This window comes from Stenella coeruleoalba, assembly GCF_951394435.1.
Source record: "Stenella coeruleoalba genome assembly, chromosome: 10".
Classification (NCBI taxonomy): Eukaryota; Metazoa; Chordata; class Mammalia; order Artiodactyla; family Delphinidae; genus Stenella; species Stenella coeruleoalba.
In genome coordinates this window covers 90,343,532-90,365,788 of record NC_137156.1, presented here as the reverse complement: position 1 = coordinate 90,365,788, position 22,257 = coordinate 90,343,532, and the positions used below count along the sequence as shown (strand labels likewise).

Below are 22,257 nucleotides of genomic sequence, written 5' to 3'. Positions count from 1 at the left end.
TTTGTTGTTTTGATTTTAGCTATCATAATGTAAGCTTCCAAAAACTATTTCTAATTCCTTTATTGTTTTCTTCCTTTTATTTCTTTAATGTCTTTTTTGTGGATGAAAAAGTTCTTATTTGTAATTTTTTGTAAAATCATTTTTTAAATTTTTTTTTTATGTTGGAGTATAGTTGGTTAACAATCTTGTTTTAGTTTCACGTGTACAGCACAGTGATTCAGTTATACACATAAATACATCTATTGAATGGGAAAATTCTTTTCCCATTGAGATTATTACAGAGTACTGAGAAGAATTCCCTGTGCTATACAGTGGGTCCTTGTTGGTTATCTATTCTAAATGTAGCAGTGTGTACATGCCAATCCCAAACTCCCAAACTATCCTTCCCAAGTTTTTACAATCTTAATATGAAGAAATCAGTGATTTTTTTAAGTTTTCTTATTTGTTTCCCTATAATGCCATTTTAGTGGTTATTATTTAGTTGAAGGCCTTACTCTTGTATACTGAGGGCTTCCTCAAATGGTTCATAACCCTAGCTCTTCATTCATGTATCTGTATTCATGGATGTAGTGTGTTGGCTGATGCTCTTCATTTTTAGGTTATTAAGGCTGACAGTTTTTTATTGGAAAATTCCTAAACATGGATATTTTTAAGTCTATGTTTTGGGTCTTTCAATTTCTGCACAGAAGGATCATCCAAAGTCGGTTTTCTGTCTCAGGCCTGATGCTATTTTCTTTTGTCTTAAGACTGAATGTCTGGAGATCCTGTAACTCAATTTCTCTGCACATATTCTCCAATCTCCCATAGGTTTTGTTTGTGTGTGAGTGAGAGGGAGAGAGAGAGGCAAACAGACAGACAGACAGAGAGGGACAGTCCACTGATTGGAGAAGGTGATGACCTGGGAGCCCAAGTGAAAGCCTTTCAAATAAGCCTTCTATTCCAGTTTTAGCATCCCTGCCACTACCTTCCAAGCTATAAGGTGACTCCAGTTTCTGGTCCTTTGAGGGGAATCCACAAGATATTTCACTTACTTCTTGCAGTCATCTTCCTTTGAGAGTATTTTGGTATGACGCTTTCTCTTTCTGCATTTATCCTTCCACTTCGTGTTCTTGTAGTTTTTGAGATTATAACTTGTCTCTGTGTTTCATTGACAATGGAATTTTGATTTCTGTTTCTTGTTGTCCTCGTTATTTGTGAATCATTTTAGAGAGGGTACAGGTAAAGAAATGTCTTTTATCAACATCCTGAGACTAAAAACAGCACCTTTGTGAAGTCTTCTTCACAACATCATCAACAATTATCTTTTACCTCTTCTGAGCTACCAATTTACTTGGTCTATATTTATGTTCTTTTTTGTTTTACATTTATTGTGAGTCTTTACAGATTCCTGTGTTCCTATAGACCTGTGAGACAGGAACTTTGTCTTTTAGTAGATTACTATCTACATAATTTCAGATAGGACCTACCACATATGAGATGCTTAATAACCACTTGCTGAATTGCATTAATAAAGGAGGAAGGAAGAGGATGTTATTCTGTGTCATTACTTCTATTCATATCTCTCCTCCTTCCTGCCACACACAGGAATTCAGCTTTCAACATTTCCAAGGCTTGATTCATTGGATGAATAAAGCTGCAACTAAAAAAACCTAAATTGAAGTTATACAATGGCTAAAGAGAAAAGATGCTCACACTGGTGAGTGAACACAAATAAAGAGCTCTTCAATTAATGCTACCAGTCATCTTGCCTTTACAATCATTCCTCATTTCTCTCTCTCTCTCTCTCTCTCTCTCTCTCTCTCTCTCTCTCTCTCTCTCTCTTTACCTTCCTGTCTTGGAGAAGTCTGTGACTAGAATTGTAGATACTCATGGAACCATACATAACTGAAAAGTCTGCCACCACCTTCTTGAAGACATCCCTATTTTTCCAGCTGGAAATCATCTCTTTCTCTTTTGAATTCTGTAGTACTTTTGCTATCACAGTGACTAGCTGTAAACATGCAAATCTCTATCGAAATGACCAATAAATGAATAGTGACCATATGTGGGAACAGGATTGTTCTAGCTGTGTGCCCATACCAGAGTCATGGAGAGATATTTTAGAAAGATGATTCTCCTAACCCACTGGGTAGGTGAGGACTTTTAACTAATATGTTTTAGTAACATGATGCCATTCTGTGTAATTATACATGAATTTCTATGTGCAACCTGAGACAGTCTGCAGCTAAATAGAGGTCTCCAGTTAACACTAGAGTGGTATCTAGGATTAACTAGATGACACAGGAGAGTTATTACTTAGTTGTTAACCACCTGAGTCAATCCCCTAGGAAAGACAGGGCTATACAGATTCAATAGTCTCACTGTGACAGTGTCACTGTATTTGTTTACTGAATTTGAATACTACATCCTACAAATGTTTTATTTATCTCTTAATTTAATTCTTAATATTTTCTCATGTTATTATGTTTCTTCAGAAATCATTCCTTTTCCTAGAATTTATAATGAAGTTGTTCACATATTGAGCAATATACTTTATTGCATTAATTACTCCCAGCCTCACATTTTTCATATGATAATTTGTTATTTATCTTCTGAATCAATAATTAGACCATAAACTGAATAAGTCATGATTCTGGAAAAATATACACATGCCTCTCATTTATTCACCAGGAGGGTATAAAAATCCAGCATCTTTTTTCAGTAAAATGAAGCTGATTTGAATAATATCAATATTTGTGAACGCATTTGGCTACTAGTTAATCCAAAGTAATTAGACTGTGTATTTATTATTCTAAAAGTTCCTTGCCTCTTCAGGAGTTAAAGGCAATATAGTATTTCCACCCCTATCTTTCCCTTCTAATCTCATTTTCTACCACTCGCCTGAACTCAGTTTTCCTGTCAGGAACCCCATGAGATATCAGAGCGTGAGGAAAGGCACTCTGACTTTCATCTTCACAACTCAGTGCCTATTGTATTGCTTAGTACCTAACAAGTATTTAATAAGTAATAATGTGATTAGTGAATGCTCAATATTACCATGCCCATTATTCTATAAGTGCTATACATTTTAACTTCTTTTGTTCATTCATCTCTTCTTGGAAATTGCTTATGATTGCTTTTCCACCCAATAAAATTCCCTTGCATTTCTCAATGTCATGGACTTTCTGAATCTTTATGTAACCTTCCTAGGAGGATCTGGTCCCTCCAACACTTAACATTGCACTCTCCTATGAATCTTTGGGTCTGTTTTCCCTATTTTGCTGTGAGCTCTTTGAGAAAGGAATTTCTAAGTACCTGAGAAATTATAGGTGCATTAAGGTTTAATTAAACTGATAGAGTGTTCCCTGAGGGACTGAACAGTGAAGTGCAGAAAATCCACAACTTTTTCTGATCCTGTTGTTCTCGGTGTCTCAGTAATTTTCTCCTGGCATCCCTAGGCCAAAATAAACACCAAACAGTTGCATGTATAAAGCAGTTTGATTCAAACAACTTATGTTTTAACAACCTAGGGGCTGTTTGAAAGGTAATATGCATATCCAGGCATACCTTGTTTAATTGTGCTTTGCTTTATGGCACTTCAGATACTATGTTGTTTACAAACTGAAGTTTGTGGCAGCCCTGCCTCGAGCAAGTCTATCAGTGCCATTTTTCCAACAGCACTTGCTCATTTCATGTCTCTGTGTCATGTTTTGGTAGTAATCCTTGCAATATTTCAAACTTTTAAATTATTACTACATTTGTCATGGTGATCTGTGATCAGTAATCTTTGATGTTACTACTATGACTTGCTGAAGCCTCAGATGATGGTTAGCGCTTTTTAGCAACAAGATATTTTTAATTAAAGTATAGACATTTTTAGATATAATGCTATTGCACATTTAATAGACTACGGTATAGTATAAACATCACTTTTATATGCATTGGGAAACCAAAAAGTTTATGTGACTCGCTTTATTGCAATTTTTGCTTTATTGTGTTCTGGACTCAAACCTACAGTATCTCTGAGGTATGCCTGCAATGATAGAAAAGATAATATTTTTATTTTCTTCTTAAATAACGACTTTTACTTATGGCACATATGCTCCTGTTAGGCAGAGCACAACTTCTCAACCCTTGAAATAAGAGTGCCCAGCCTTGTTTCCTATTCGACACTGATTTTCACGCAGCATTTGGTTTTTGTAAAGCACAACCACTGGAAGCCCAGCTCCAACAATGACACGATATTGAAAGCAAGTAGTGTGATAAAATGTTGGAGCAAAACGACCTCAAAGTAGTAGTCCATGCAGTAGCTGACAGGTGTCGAGCATCACTGTGTTGCTCTGGAACATTTAATTACATCCCGTGATGCCTCTGTGAATTCACTGTGGTGCTCTGGGGTGCCTTGATTTTCAGTTTGGGAATGGAGAGTATGGTGGTAGAACACATTGATTTTGGCAAAAGACTGCTTGGTTTTGAATTCTGGCTCCTTTATTGAATGGCTCTTTGACTTTGAGCAACTTACCTTTCTGGATCTCAATTTACTTATCTGTAATATGTGGAATGATATCACTTCTTCTTAGGGTTTTTATGAGAATTAATTGTGTTAGTCTAAGAAAAGAACTTAGGAAAGTGCTTGGGACTATATAAAGTGGGTAGCTATTCCTGTTGTGATTAATACTAATTTGAACTAAATATCTTGCTTTTGTAGTAGAGATCAGCCAAACACCATACAGGGTCGCTATATGTCCTCGGGGGGCTACCACTATTCCTATACCATCTACGTTATTTCTTTACTCATAGTGAATCTAATGATACTATATTACTTGAAATTCACTGAATAATTACATCAGGCATTGTGCTAAGACTTTTAGATTCATTCATATCAATTAATTCTCCAAACAATCATGAGAGATGTTATTTCCAAGTTATACAAGTGAGAAAACTGAAGCTAGAGATGTCAAAAAGTATATCTCAGTTCAACCAGCTAGTAAGTGTCTCAGCTGACCAGTATTGAAATCCAGATGTGCCTGACTCCCAACTTGAATTCTTCACTACTACCCCTTCTGATGGACCAAAAGGAAAGGCAGTTTCTGTCACTAGACTAAGAATCTTAGATCTTCTTACAACTGAAGGACAAAGCAGAGGTTGTAAAACCAGGTACAGGTTGGGTCAGGACCCAGGAGGACTTGTATTTCACATCATTCACAATTGCAGCTTCATCAATCACAGTCCTGACAACACTGTCAATCTGCTCATCATTTTTTTCCTGAAGTACTGATTTAGAGTACAAGATAGAAATCTTCAGGGCTGCTGAATATTAAGTGAAAATCTTAACGGAGTCATTATAAAATATATCACCTTCCTGCAGGATTCATCTATAAAAGAAATTTATTTTTTCCAAATTTACCAACTTTGAGAGAGACTTTTAGAAATGTTTAGAGGCTAGAATATGTGTGGAGTCCACCATCTAAGGAATAATGGATAGTATTGATTTCTTTCAGCCACTCAAACCTCTACATGAGTCTATGGTGTCCTAAATCAAGAAGCAGTTTTTGGTTTTTGACAATGATATAGAAAGTATCTACTTTCCCCATGATGTTATACCTGCTTTATGTGGTTTCTTAAATTAAAAAAAAAAGTTTCTTCTATGGTTTTTCTATTGTTTAGCAAAATTAGATCTTTTTTAAAGTCAATCTTCTAATGAGTGAATATTTACATAATCTAAATCAAAAAGCAATTCTGTTTCTCTGACACCAATATTTTAAATGATGATTCTTCTGTCTCTTTCATAAGACTTGGTTCACTGCTTTTTGAATGTCTGTGGTGTAAATATCAGATGTAGAAAACATAAAGCACTTTTCCTTAAGAAGGACACAGGTCTAGCACAATTTTGGCCATGGGAAATATTCAAATGTAACACAACAGCTGACAAGTAAGTGCTCCAACACTAGACAACAATTTGAAAACACCATCCATAGATAGGTTAAAATTGACCTACCCAGTGAAAACAGCTATAGGAGACATTTATAGAGAAGAAATATATAAATTAACTAAACATTTGAAAATTACAATTAAAGAACAGAACAAGAGAAGGCACTGAAAAAACTGGAATCTGTTTGTAATTCCTTTTTCAAAAAACTGTATACAAATACAAAGCCTATATGTGCATATAAATAGAAATATGGGTCTATTTGCTTTCCATTTAGATTTACCTCAGAGGATCAGCATCAAAACTGGTAAAGAGAGGAGAATGAAAAAAAAATATCAGTTTTTAAAGTTATTAATCAAATCTTTTCAAGTCTGTTCAGAGGCAATAAATAATGTAAAATGAATTATTATGTATTCTAAATAAGAATACAGTGTGAATACAGGCTCAAAGTAACTATACCATTTTAGAAAGTCAACAGCAGCAGAACAACTGCTGGCTATTTAGAGTTAAAAATCATAGCCACAAAGATGAACTTATTTCTTAAACTGGGAAGAGAAAAATGACGGTAGATAATATCTTATTTACACTATTTTGACTATTTAAAAATGTACTGGGCTTCCCTGGTGGCATAGTGGTTGAGAGTCCACCTGCCGATGCAGGGGACATGGGTTCGTGCCCTGCTCCGGGAAGATCCCACATGCCGCGGTGCGGCTGGGCTCGTGAGCCATGGCCGCTGAGCCTGCGCATCCAGAGCCTGTTATCTGCAATGGGAGAGGCCACAACAGTGAGAGGCCCGCGTACCGCAAAAAAAAAAAAAAAAAAAGTACTGTATGTTCTATTTTTTTGGCTTTGGTAGGTTTTAAACCAGAAAATTAGCAATAAAAGATTACAGAGTATTTCAGAGCATTAGATTATTTTACTCGAAAATTTTGCACAAACCTACAAAAAGCTAACTTTTTCCTTTGAGAATGAATATAGAAACCACAGCCACTGGAGTTGCATGTTAAAATCTGAGTCTCAGTGTTTACTCAACAGTCTTGGGCAAGTCCCCTTATCTCCGTAGAATTCAGTCTCAGTGCTCATTGCAGATCATAAATTAACATCCAATTTATTAGAGTTTCAAATGTAAATGCTGTTTCTCTCTTAAAATCATAGGCTTAATTTATATTCTTTATATAATCTTAGTAAAATAAGAAAAATCTCTTTACTTTTGCCATTATTAATGTTCAGTTATTTCAAGTTGAGTAGACTAAACTTACTTAAACAATAAGGGCCATTGATAACTAGTTTATTATAATGTCCTCAAATATTTTAAATGGTAGTTATAAAATTTAAGTATTTTGTTCTCTTAAGGGTCTCAAAGGTCTAACCAATCAACATAAGGACCTTAACAAGGAAAATCCAAGTATTTAAATGTTTTATATTACCCTCATAAAATAGTAAGTCTTAACTTTCTTTTCAACATTTCAAAATGTTTTAAATTAGTTACTTTTTATATATTGTTCAACTTAAACTGATATGTTTAAAATCAGTTATTTGATTACAAACTTAAAAGTGTAAACATAAGTCTTAGTTGTGCAGGGGATCCTCAGAGTTTTAATTATTACAGGCCCTTTATACATCAATGCACAGAAGTGGTACTAATGAGCAAAAACTTACCCTAAACTGAAATCAAGAGTATTAATACCATGGGTTTGATTTATGTCATTATCTCTATATTTCATTCTAAAACATTTTTGTGTTAAAAGACATTTATCCTCTAAGGTGTTTACCAACCTCAAATCAGTTAAAACTTTTGGGCGGCATAAAATTGAGAACAGGTGCTAGGAGCTGACTATGCCTCGGATAATTTTCTGCATAACACACATGAGACACACTGAAAATTGTAATTATATTTACTGTAATAACTGAAGACTCCAAGTTTAAACCCTTCAGATGGAGGTGGATTTTGCGGTTCTAGTTGCACTCTTAAATAGCCTTGTATGGCTCATTTTGCAACCCGTGACCCAGGTTACAGTTAACTTCTTTCAGTAAACTCCTTGCAGTTCATCTAATTCCTCGTGCATTTCATATTATTCTCATGTGGCTGGGCCACACCTCTTATAGATATTTATCTGTCTTTGGTGGGGGGGGGTCCCAACTCCAGGTTTGAACCCTGCTAATTACACACATTAGCAGCTAACATAAAAAGCGAAAGGTGATAGAACAGAGAAGCGAATTATCTTCAGAAATTCTCAAACACACCGGGAAGTATGGTCAAACATTGCTAACTTACTTAGCATTTATCACCCTGGAAAATTTAAAATTCTGAACCATTTCATTTTGATCTTTTGGAGTCTAACGCATGATTAATGACACATTTAAAAAGCAATCTAATTTTATTTATTTATTTATTATTTTTGTGTGTGTGTGTGCTACGCGGGCCTCTTACTGTTGTGGTTCTCCCGTTGCGGAGCACAGGCTCCGGACGCGCAGGCTCAGCGGCCCTGGCTCACGGGCCCAGCCGCTCCGCGGCATGTGGGATCTTCCCAGACCGGGGCACGAACCCGTGTCCCCTGCATTGGCAGGCAGACTCTCAACCACTGCGCCACCAGGGAAGCCCAAGCAATCTAATTTTAAGCAGGAGAGGTTATTTATTTTGCCCTCTCACAATATACACAACAAAAAGTGGCATTTTTGAGATCTCCATGAATGGCAACTGCAAATGAATGTACTTGAATTTGCTATGAATAAATATGCAGTCATCTCATAATTATAGAGAGAATTGAATCAATTTAACATTTAGTCCTCAAATGAACAACGGAACTTTTAGGGAAATAGATATGCAAAAATTATCATTTTAAACCACGTAATACATTTGATGGTCATTTCTCTGGCTTTTACATGAAAAGTATTTGTTTCTCAACCACGTCAACTGAGTTTCTTTTATCTACTAATATTACAACACTTGAGAATTTCAATGTTGTTTTATTATTATTATCATTAGTGACCAGAAGGATGTATGTTAACAAAACAAAATTATTATGCTACAAAAGAAAAATCCACATGGTGACACTCATTGTAACAATAAAGTTACACTTAAAAAACATAAATATCTTTGGTTACATATTCATCTCTGAATTGTTCTGGTTAACCATGAGCCCAGAGAAATGTATGACATCTATTGGATAGACTTCTAGCCAAAAATAATTATAACTTGATATTAAAATAGCACTTAAGTCCACAGTATATTAAAAAAAAATCACTTAAGAAATTTACAAAGGTTTCCAACAATGAAGAGAAGTCATATATATTCTTGACTCTAAGTATATGGGTACCTGTGAACCTGCTTTACTCTTTATCTTTTTCTCGTCAAAGGCCAAATCCAGCACATAAGTCTTATATTTTGGTCTTGGTTCAAATTCTAACCAACTCTATGCATATAATACACATTGAAGTGAAAATGAATCTAACAGATTTTTTTTGTCTATTTTAAAAATTTTCTTAGTCTGATTTAGCAGTTTATAATTATAAGGACTTGGAAATCCAAAATTAAGCATACACAACTTTTAGAGACAGGCTTGTGCCGTGTGAGCCTTGGTATATTTTTCATAGGGATGCATAAACAAGGGGTCTGCAGTGTGAAAAATGCAACTTTTAGGGGTCTGCTGCTGAAAAATGCAGCATTTTATTTTTCTTCTAAAAATTGACCAAGTGATTGTGATTGTTTCATTTATTGAATGCTCCCTAACAAACCACCACAAAAATTGGTGGTTAAAACAACAATGTATTATTTCTCAACGTACTGTGGGTTCACTGGATAGTTCTTTGGATCTATGTAGTGTCTCCTGGGGTCACTCATATCAGAACTGGACTGGAAGATCCAAGAAACCCTCTTTCCTGCCTTGGCACAGACTCTTAGCTGAGGAGCCTGCGTTTCCCTCCAAGCAGCCTCTCTCTTTGTGTAGTGTGTCTATAGGGACTCTACGGACATCTTCCTTCAGCAGAAATGAGAACTTCCTTAATGCATGCTGTTTGGGTTCCAAGAAAATGAAAGTAGAAACAGCTTGGCCTCTTAGGGACCAAGAATTGCCATAGTTTCACTTCCACTTTTGGTCAAAACAAGTTATGAGTCCAGAACAGAATCAAGGGGAAAGAAACAGACATCACTTCTTGAAGAGAGGGTGGGTACATATATACGGGGAGTGGAGGGCTTATTGGTGACTATCTTTGGAGATTATCTACCACGGTGAGAATCTTACATCTCTGTATATTTTTAATAAAATTTTAGCTTAGAGTGGAAATATTATAAGTTTTGTTATCCTTAAAACATAAAAGTTTAGGGAAATATTTAGGAGTAATTTTTGGAAGAACATACTATTTGTGATTTTATTTTTCTATATTATTATTTTATATACTTTCCAAACTTTCCATTTTGAACCTATACTTTAAAAATTAGTAAACTGTTCTTTTACTATTTTTTTCAAATCTTTCAAATGACTATTGTGTGAAAAAGTCAACATAAGGAAAAAACAACAAAATTGCAGGATTTGTGAAATTCAAAACAGGTTTTGCTTTGTTATCAAATGAGAGGAAACTCTAAATAGGTGGTTATTTTCTCTGTTCCCTATGCCATTCCATCTTGATTTCCATATCATCCTGATGCTAAATATTTGAATAGTGAAAAATGAATTTTCCCACATTGTAGACAGGAGAATTACTTTAGTACCTAATTCTGGTGGTATTATTTCATTCCCAGTAGTCCTCAATAGCTCCTCTATTTTTGTAGGAGCTGTAAAACCCTTGGTCAAGTTCTCATCTATTTCTCTAGCTTCCTCTGGGCACCTGGACCTCTGGTCCACGTGGAACTGTCTTGCCTTCTTCAGTTTCTCATTCCTGCTGTGCCCCCTCTGCTCATCTGCTCTTCCTTCTGTATGAACATCTCCCCTCACATCCAACTAATCAGCACCTAGTCAACACTCCCCCATGGAAGTCTTCACTGGCTTTTCTTATGTCATATTGTCTTCTTATGGCACCGTGGAGCTGTTCTCCTGGGCACTTAGCACAGGTTCTACTTTATGTGGTAATTTAATTCAAATATATCTCCTCAAAATGCTGTAAGATTCATGAATACAAGATATGTTTCTCTAAGCCCTAATACTCCAAACAGAGTCTTGGACATGTGGAATAGATAATAAATAGTTACTGAATGAATGAATCAATGAATGAAAATGCTATGAACGAGGTGACTGCTTAATGTATAGCAGACAAAAATGTTGATATGTATTACTCCTTAATAGGTACAAAGAGTGAAAATGCATCTCAGTAAAACAAAAGAGAGTGAGACTGCTTGACACAAATGAAGTAAATCTATTCATCGGCAAAAGGTACAAGTAAAATATTTTTTGTTACCAAACTCAAAGTGGTAGATATTATTGTCACTCAGCAATATTTCTCATCCTCCTCTTAAAAGGTACACAAGCAATTTCACTTCTTCACTCTCTTGAGTGATTTCTTTAGCCAGTGAAGTGTGAATGCAAGTTTATGTATCACTTCTGAGTGGAAGCATTTAAACGCCACTGCAGTACACTAGAATTCTCTTTTCTGAAATTGTGGAAGCACATGTTCATATGAAATTGTAACATTGAGCTTTCTCTTGGAGGATAGTTTCCTCAGAAATGCACCCAGAGAAATCTCCTGGTTCAAACTCCTAAGATTTAGAGGTTGTTTCCCTTGTGCACTGTTGGTGAGATTATATATTGTTACAATTACTATTGAGAGCAGTATGGAGGATTCTTAAAAAATTAAGAACTACTATATGATCCAGCCAGTTATTCCATTTCTGGGTGTATATCTGAAAGAAATGAAATCAATGTCTTGAAGATATAGCTGCACTTATGACAACCTAAGTGTCCATCGACAGATAAATGGATAAAGAGAATATAACTATATACATAATATATATATATATATTAGAATATATATGTTAGAATATTTTTTATCCATAAAAAAGAAAGAAATCCTGCCATTTATGACAACATGGATGAACTTTGAGGACATTATGCTAAGTGAACTAAGCCAGAGATAGAAAGATAAATACTGTATAATCTTACTTACATGGGGAATCTAAAAAAAACAAACTCATAGAAACAGAACACACTGGTGGTTGCCAGAGGTTGATGGATATGGCGGAAATGGGTGGATATGGGGGAAGTGGGTAAAGATGGTCCAAGAGTACAAACCTTCAGATATAAGATGAATAAGTGCTGGGGATGTAATGCATGCATAGTGACTATAATTAACAATATTGCATAGTATATTTGAAAGTTTCTAAGAGAGTAGATCTCAAAAGTTCTCACCATAAAAAAAAAAAAGATAACTGTGTGAGGTGATGGATGTGTTAACTAACCTTACTGTGGTAATCATTTCACAATGTACAGACCTTCATCAACTTCCAATGGGGTTACATCCTGATAAACCCATTATAAGTTGAAAATATTGTAAGTCAAAATACATTTAATACACCTAATTTATCAAACATCATAGCTTAGCTTAGCCTACCTTAAACATGCTCAGAACACTTAGATTAGGCTATAGTTGGGCACAATCATCCAACACAAAGCCTCTTTTTATAATAAAGTATTGACTCATGTATTTATTGAATACTGTACTGAAAGTGAAAAAATGGAATGGATGTAAATGTATCACTTGTTCACTCTTGTGATTATCTGGCAGACAGGGAACTGCAGCTCATTGCTGTTGCCCAGCATCAAGAGAGATTATATCGCATATGTTAGCCCAGGAAAAGATCAAAATTCAAAATTCCAAATACAATTTCTACTGAATGTATATCACTTTTGCACCATTGTAAAGTCAGAAAATTGTAAGCTGAACCATTGTACATTGAGGATTGTCACTATACACATATCAAATCCTTATGTTGTCTACCTTAAACTTACATAATGTTATATGTAAATTATATCTTTTAAAAAGCTGAAAAAAAAAAAAACAAGTGAAGAGAACACTTAGTAACATGCATACAATGATATTTGATATCTTGTTTGTGTCTGTGTTGTCTCTGTTTAAAGTAGACATCTACTGAATATACATCATTGAATAAAATGAGCAAGACCTCTTGTCAAAAAAAAAAAAAGATTTAGGGATTGTTTGTTATTGTGGCATAACCTGATTTATGAATGTCGTGATTCTAAACTACAAGTAAAACATGTTTGTTTGATAGCGTTTATCTTTATCATTCAATATGCCAAACAAAGTGTGAATATATTTGGGTCTAAATCACACACAAAACTATTCCTAAAATGCTGTTTGGCCAAGCCAAATACTTCATTATTTTCCTCCAAATTAAGATAGGATCACATGTGAACATAACAACATTTCTTTCAAAAAAGAAATTCTTCTACTGAGCAGCTGGAGAAGAAATTTATGTATCTCATATAATTTTGAGATAAGAAATTATTACATACCTCATATGTACTCTCTCTGTAATTTATAAATTGCTTATGAATCTAGAGATGTCTACAAGTTTTACCCTCAAATCTATTTCCTATTACCTCTGTGCACTTCTGAGTCACCCTTTTATGCCAAATCCCTGTCAACCCCACAATATACATCAGGTCCAAAGACAAGACAAATACAATTTGTAGTGATGTAATAAATAATGACTTATATTTCCTGATTGCTTCATCATGGAGAGGATTACTGAGGTTGCCAAGGACAGAGACATAAATTTAAGTTTAACATTAATTATCATTTTAATATGTGCTATTTTTTACACCATTAGATTTAGATGGCATTCTAATAGCATACTTGGAATGAACACAGATGTATTTGAATTTATGTTTCTCTAGTATATTTAGAATCTATGTTCATTAAGCAAGCATTTATTGAGCACCCACCACATGCCAGACACTGTGCTAGGTACTAGACCTAAAAACTTGGAAATATAGTTCCTATCCTTAGTAGACTTCAAACTTATTAATTTAGACTTGTTTGTGATCTGATGAACAAGCTAGGTCAAACAGTGATTTAATTTTAATAAGACTGATAACAATAGTTATAAAAGTACATTTGGGAATACTAACTCATTTCAATTTCTCTAAATTTGTGGAATCCAGGCCAGGTATTATTGGCTCCACTGTGAACATATGGAAATGGAGGTTCAGATAGTATTTCATACATTTTACAAGGTTTTACACTTAAAATGCAATAAGGTAAATATATTATAAAATTTGAAAAAAGTTTGAGGTATGTATGTATGAAAATTAAGGGTTATCTCCTTATATGATGAATTTCTTGAGCATAAGAAAAAAGTCCAAATGGAAAAAACAGACAAAGAATATGGGCTGACCTTAACAAAAGGCAGAGATACAACTGGTTCAAACAGCCATGGAATATTCAGCCTGTATTTTTGAAAAAATGTGAGTTAGAGAAATATTGAAATAGATTTTATTTGTGCATTTGTTTTTCCAATTCAATCAAAAGAGCATTTACACTAATAACATGTAGTGTTTACAAATATGTGGGCAATGGGAATTCATCTGCCTGGAAATACAAAGGGAATTGTCTTCCTAAAGCACAATTTACTAATAAACACATTGACATCTTCAAAATAATGTACTATAGTGTGTCATATGACATTGAAATTGTAATACTAAAATTTATGTTTAAGGAATAATCAGAGACACGTGTAAAAGATCCAGGTACAAAGATATATATACATCATCATATTTTTATAAGTAGTAAATAGTTAGAAAAAGCTAAATATCTAATGATAGGTTATTGGTTTGAGTAAAATTATGGCATACACATCTGGTAGAATATCCTTCAAGTTTAGAAGAATATTTATGTTACCTAAAATGTTCACAATATGTTAATTAATGAAAACCAGTTACAAAACAGAACACATAGGATTGGTTCAAGATGGCAGAGTAGAAGGACGTGTGCTCACTCCCTCTTGCAAGAGCACCAGAATCACAACTAAATGCTGAACAATCATCAACAGGAGGACGCTGGAACTCACCAAAAAGCTTACCCCACATCCAAAGACAAAGGAGAAGCTACAATGAGATAGTACGAGGAGCGCAATCACAATAAAATCAAATCCCATAACCACTGGGTGGGCGACTCACAAACTGGAGAACAATTATACCACAGAAGTCCACCCACAGGAGTGAAGGTTCTGAGCCCCACATCAGGCTTCCCAACCTGGGGGTTCTGCAATGGGACAAGGAATTCCCAGATAATCAGACTTTGAAGGCTAGAAGGATTTGGTTGCAGGACTTTGACAGGTCTGGGGGAAACAGAGATTCCACTCTTGGAGCGCACACACAAAGTAATGTGTGCATCAGGACCCAGGGGGAAGGAGCAGGGACCCCATAGGAGAATGAACCAGACTTACCTGCTAGTGTTGGAGGGTCTCCTGCAGAGGAGGGGGGCAGCTGTGGCTCACCGTGGGGACAAGGACACTGGCAATAGATGTTCAGGGAAGTACTCCTTGGTGTGAGCCCTCCTGGAGTGCACCATTAGCCCCACCAAAGAGCCTCTAGGCTTCAGTGCTGGGTCACCTCAGACCAAACAACCAACAAGGAGGGAACTTAGCCCCACCCATCATCAGACAAGCAGATTAAAGTTTTACTGAGCTCTGCCCACCAGAGCAACACCCAGCCCTGCCCATCACCAGCCCTTCCCACAAGCCTCTTAGATAGCCTCATCCACCACAGGGCAGACAGCAGCCTGTGGAACGAAAACCACATTCACAGAAAGATAGACAAAATGAAAAGGCAGAGGACTATGTACCAGATGAAGGAACAAGATAACCCCTCCCCAAAAAAACTAAATGAAGTGGAGATAGGCAACCTTCCAGAAAAAGAACTCAGAATAATGATAGTGAAGATGATCCAGGACCTTGGAAAAAGAATGGTGGCAAAGATCGAGAAGATGCAAGAAATGTTTAACAAAGACCTAGAAGAATTAAAAAACAAGCACCTAGAAGAATTAAAGAACAAACAAACAGAGATGAACAATACAATAACTGAAATGTAAAATACACTAGAAGGAATCTATAGCAGAATAACTGAGGCAGAAGAACGGATAAGTGACCTGGAAGACAGAACGGTGCAATTCACTGTCATGGAACAGAATAAAGAAAAAAGAATGAAAAGAAATGAAGACAGCCTAAAACACCTCTGGGACAACATTAAATGCACCAACATTCACATTATAGGGGTCCCAGAAGGAGAAGAAAGAGAGAAAGGACCCGAGAAAATATTTGAAGAGATTATAGTCGAAAACTTCCCTAACAAGGGAAAGGAAATAGCCACCCAAGTGCAGGAAGTGCAGAAGTCCCAGGCAGGATAAATCCAAGGAGAAACACACCAAGACACATAGTGGTCAAATTGACAAAAATTAAAGACGAAGAAAAATTGTTAAAAGCAACAAGAGAAGAATGACAAATAACATATAAGGGAACTCCTATAAGGTTAACAGCTAATTTCTCAGCAGAAACTCTACAAACCAGAAGAGAGTGGCATGTTATATTTAAAGTGATGAAAGGGAAGAACCTACAGCCAAGATTACTCTGCAGGGCAAGGATCTTATTCAGATTCGACGGAGACATCAAAAGCTTTACAGACAAGCAAAAGCTAAGAGAATTCAGCACTACCAAACCAGCTCTACAACAAATGCTAAAGGAACTTCTCTAGGGAGGAAACACAAGAGAAGAAAAGGACCTACAAAAACAAACCCAAAACAATCAAGAAAATGGTAATAGGAACATACATATTGATAATTACCTTAAATGTGATTGGATTAAATGTGCCAATCAAAAGACACAGGCTCGCAGAATGGATACAAAAACAAGACCTGTATATATGCTATCTACAAGAGACCCACTTCGGACCTAGGGACACATACAGACTGAAAGTGAGGGGATGGAAAAAGATATTCCATGCAAATGGAAATCAAAAGAAAGCTGGAGTAGCAATACCCATATCAGATAAAATAGACTTTAAAGTAAAGAATGTTACAAGAGACAAGGAAGGACACTACATAATGATCAAGGGATCAATCCAAGAAGAAGATTTAGCAATTGTAAATATATATGTACCCAACATAGGAACACCTCAATACATAAGGCAAATGCTAACACCTATAAAAGAGGAAATCGACAATAACACAATAGTAGTGAGGGACTTTAACATCTCACTTACACCAATGGACAGATCATCCAGACAGAAAATAAATAAGGAAACACAAGCTTTAAATGACACAATAGACCAGATAGATTTAATTGATATTTATAGGACATTCCATCCAAAAACAGCAGATTACACTTTCTTCTCAAGCGCACACAAAGCATTCTCCAGGATAGATCACATCTTGGGTTGCAAATCAATACTTGGTAAATGGAAGAAAATTGAAATCATATCAAGTATCTTTTCTGACCACCATGCTATGAGATTAGAAATCAATACAGGGAATAAAATGTAAAAAACACAAACACATGGAGGCTAAACAGTATGTTACTAAATAACCAAGAGATCACTGAAGAAATCAAAGAGGAAATCAAAAAATAACTAGAGACAAATGACAACAAAAACACGACAATCCAAAACCTATGGGATGCAGCAAAAGCAGTTCTAAGAGGGAAGTTTATAGCAATACAATCCTACCTCAAGAAACAAGAAAAATCTCAAATAAACAATCTAACCTTACACCTAAAGGAACTAGAGAAAGAAAAACAGACAAAACCCAAAGTTACTAGAAGGAAAGAAATTATAAAGATTAGAGCAGAATAAATAAAATAGAATCAAAGAAAACAATAGCAAAGATCATTAAAACTAAAAGCTGGTTCTCTGAGAAGATAAACAAAATTGATAAACCTTTAGCCAGACTGATCAAGAAAAAGAGGGTGAACACTCAAATCAATAAAATTAGAAATGAAAAGTGAGAAGTTACAGCGGACATGGCAGATATACAAAGCATCATAAGAGACTACTACAAACAACTCTATGCCAATAAAATGGACAACCTGGAAGAAATGGACAAATACTTAGAAAGGTATAACCTTCCAAGACTGAATCAGTAAGAAATAAAAACTATGAACAGACCAATCACAAGTCATGAAATTGAAATGTGATTAAAAATCTTCCAGCAAACAGAAGTCCAGGCCCAGATGGCTTCACAGGTGAATTCTGTCAAACCTTTAGAGAAGAGCCAACACCCATCCTTCTCAAACTCTTCCAAAAAATTTCAGAGGAAAGCACACTCCCAAACTCATTCTACAAGGCCACCATCACCCTGATACCAAAACCAGACAAAGATACTACAAATAAAATTAGAGACCAATATCACTGATAAATATAGATGCAAAAACCCTCAACAAATACTAGCAAACAGAATCCAACAACACATTAAAAGGATCATACACCATGATCAAGTGGGATTTATCCCAGGGATGCAAGGATTCTTCAATATACACAAATCAATCAATGTGATACACCATATTAACAAACTGAAAAATAAAAACCGTATGATCACTTCAATAGATGCAGAAAAAGCTTTTGACAAAATTCAACATCCATTTCTGATAAAAAGTCTCCAGAAAGTGGGCACAGAGGGAAGCTGCTCAACATAATAAAGGCTATCTACAAAAAACCCACAGCCAACATCATCCTCAATGGTGAAAAACTGAATGCATTTCCTCTAAGATCAGGAACAAGAAAAGGATGTCCACTCTTGCCACTATTATTGAACATAGTTTTGGAAGAGCTAGCCATGGCAGTCAGAGAAGAAAAAGAAATAAAAGGAATACAAATTGGAAAAGAAGAAGTAAAAGTGCCTCTGTTTGCAGATGACATGATACTATACATAGATAATCCTAAAGATGCCACCAGAAAACTACTAGTGCTAATCAAAGAATTTGGTAAATTTTCAGGATACAAAATCAATGCACAGAAATCTCTTACATTCCTATACACTAACAATGAAGGAGCAGAAAGAGAAATTAAGGCAACAATCCCATTCACCATTTCAAGAAAAAGAATAAAATACATAGGAATAAACTACCTAAGGAGGTAAAAGACCTGTACTCAGAAAACTAAAAGACACTGATGAAAGAAATCAAAGAAGACACAAACAGATGGAGAGATATACCATGTTCTTGGATGGGAAGAATCAATATTGTGAAAATGACTCTAGTACCCAAAGCAATCTACAGATTCAATGCAATCCTTATCAAATAACCAATGGCAGTTTTTACTGAACTGGAACAAAAAATCTTAAAATTTGTATGGAGACACAAAAGATCCTGAATTGCCAAAGAAATCTTGAGGGAAAAGAATGGAGCTGGAGGAATCAGACTCCCTGAGTTCAGACTATACTACAAAGCTACAGTAATCAAGACAATATGGTACTGGCACAAAAACAGAAATATAGATAAATGGAACAGGATAGAAAGCTCAGAGACAAACCCACGCACCTATGGTCAACTAATCTATGACAAAGGAAGCAAGGATATACAATGGAGAAAAGACAGTCTCTTCAATAAATGGTGCTGGGCGAACTGGACAGCTACATGTAAAAGAATGAAATTAGAACACTCCCTAACACTATACACAAAAATAAACTCAAAATGGATTAAAACCCTAAATGTAAGAATGGACACTATAAAACTCTTAGAGGAAAAGATAGGAAGAACACTCTTAGACATAAATCACAGCAAGATCTTTCTTCACCCACCTCCTAGAGTAATGGAAATAAAAACAAAAATAAACAAATGAGACTTAATGAAACTTAAAAGTTTTGCACAGCAAAGGAAACTATAAACAAAATGAAAAGACATCCCTCAGAATTGGAGAAAATATCTGCAAAAAATTAACAGAGGATTAATTTTCAAACTATATAAACAGCTCATGCAGCTCAATATTAAAAAAAAAATAACAACAACCCAATTAAAAACTGGGCAGAATACCTAAACAGACATTTCTCCAAAGAAGACATACAGATGGCCAAGAGACACATGAAAAGCTGCTCAACATCATTAATTATTAAAGAAATGCAAATCAAAACTACAATGAGGTATCACCTCACACTGGTTAGAATGGGCATCTTCAGAAAATCTACAAACAACAAATTCTGGAGAGGGTGTGGAGAACCCTTTTGCACTGTTGGTGGGAATGTAAATTGATACAGCCCCTATGGAAAACAGTATGGAGGTTCCTTAAAAAACTAAAAATAGAGCTACCATATGACCCAGCAATCTCACTACTGGGCATATACCCAGAGAAAAACATAATTCAAAAAGACACATGCACCCCAATGTTCATTGCAGCACTATTTACAATAGCCAGGTCATGGAAGCAACCTAAATGCCCATCGACAGAGGAATGGATAAAGAAGATGTGGTACATACATACAATGGAATATCACTCAGCCATTAAAAGAAACAAAATTGGGTCATTTATAGAGACGCGGTTGGACCTAGAGACTGTCATACAGAGTAAGTAAGTCAGAAAGAGAAAAGCAAATATCCTATATTAACACATGTATGTGGAATTTAGGTAAATGGTATGGATGAAGCAGTTTGCAACACAGAAATAGAGACACAGATGTAGAGAACAACCTTAATGACACCAAGGGGAGAAACCGGGGGCAAGGGATGGTGGTGGGATGAATTGCGAGGTTGGGATTGACAAATATACACTAATATGTATAAAATAGATAACTGATAAGAACCTGCTATATAAAAAATAATAATAAAATTAAAAAATCAACTATCAGAAAAAAAACAAAAAATTTAAAAAAGATAAACAAAGAGAGAAGCCAATATGTGGTCTTAATTGGATCTTGATCTGAGACATAATCAGGGAGATTTGAATGTTGTCTGAATTCTACATTATAATCCCTATATTAAGGGATGGTTGTTAATATTCTTTGGTTGTGATGTGGTTTTCTGGTTAGGTGTTTTTCAATGTCTTTATCTTTTAGAGATATATATGAAAATATTTATGGATGATAAGATATAATGTCTGAACTTGTTTCAAAATATGATCAGAGGACTAGAGGGATGGGTGGAAGAATTGAGAATTGCCAGTAGTTCTTTTTTGGAGCTCAGTGAGGGTTCCTTAGGAATTCACTATGCTAGTCTCTGCTTTTTTGTATATATTTGGAAGTTTTCATAACAAAGAAAAGTGTTTTTAATGAATGGAAAGGACCCAAAGATGAAGAAGAGTCTAAGCTCTTTGCCAAAGTCTTACTGTCATTTCCAAGAAAGCCTGTTTACTGAAAGTAACACTTTCTATATAAATTTCCCCAAGTAATTATCTTGACAGAATACTTCCGGTTGACACATCTTCTTTCCAAATGTTGTTGAGAATTTCTGAAACACAGGACAAGTGCTACTTCCACAGGGTTACAATAAGAAGTTTAATTCACAGAAAATACTGTATAAACTCATATGAAACATTAAATCGATGTTTGACCTGTGTATTGTATTTGTTGCTGCTTGTGCAGTCTGAGCCTTTATAAACTTATTCACCTTAATTTCTATAATCTTAGCAGGGAGAGACCTTTCTCATCCTGACACCAAAGACAGAAACCATAACGACAGATTAGTTACACAAAGATGTAAAATTTAGAAGACTGGAACCAGTGTCTTTTCATAATGAAAGGCATTTGCCAGCCATGACAGCAAAACAGATTAATATTCTTAGTATTGGAAAAAAAAAAAAAAAAAAAAAAAAAAACCTCTTCCCAAGTCAGTCTGTGATGTGAAAAATAAAACTACCACTTCTATTTTAAAAATCAGCAAAAATTTTGGACAGATGATTCCCGGAAGTAAAGGAAGTAATGTACGACTGCCAGGTACAATATAGGATACCCAATTAAATTTGAATTTCAGATAAATAACAAATAATTTGGGCCATAATTATGCTAAAACATTATTTGTTGTTTATCTAAACTCCAATTTATGCAATTTACAATTTAGGCAATCCTACATTAGTATTTTCATTTGCCAACTCTGGCAACTCTAACTAATGGCCAATGAATTTGAGAAAATGATTAGCTTCAGCTCTAATTATCAAGGGAGAGCAAGTACAGCAAGAAGAGCAGAGGCCCCACCAGGCAGGAGTGGAAGAAAAACACTGTACCTGCACCCACCTGGCCCATCTGGAGCTCAGGGGAGGAGGCGTGACCTCAGGGCCTCACAAGGGCAGGAGGGAGGTGGCCAGCACAGAGGCAATGGGGGTCACAAGTTTAGTTGAACAGCCCTGAGCATGGTCTTCAGGGGAAAGGAAAAATATGATCAGCAGCTTGGAGCAGAGGACCCCGTGCAGAAGCAACACTTTTAT

General features: G+C 35.5%; 1 protein-coding gene across 13 annotated transcripts in view; it reads left to right on the top strand.

The window, feature by feature from the left end:
• Positions 1-22,257, top strand: part of LOC307193527 (uncharacterized protein) — a 730,787-nt gene that overhangs the window by 349,866 nt on the left and 358,664 nt on the right. For all 13 annotated transcript variants that reach the window (XM_079935632.1, XM_079935641.1, XM_079935643.1 and 10 more), the window contains one exon: positions 11,188-11,274. The gene's annotated coding sequence lies outside the window, so the exon portion shown is untranslated. The remainder of the gene's footprint in view (positions 1-11,187; positions 11,275-22,257) is intronic.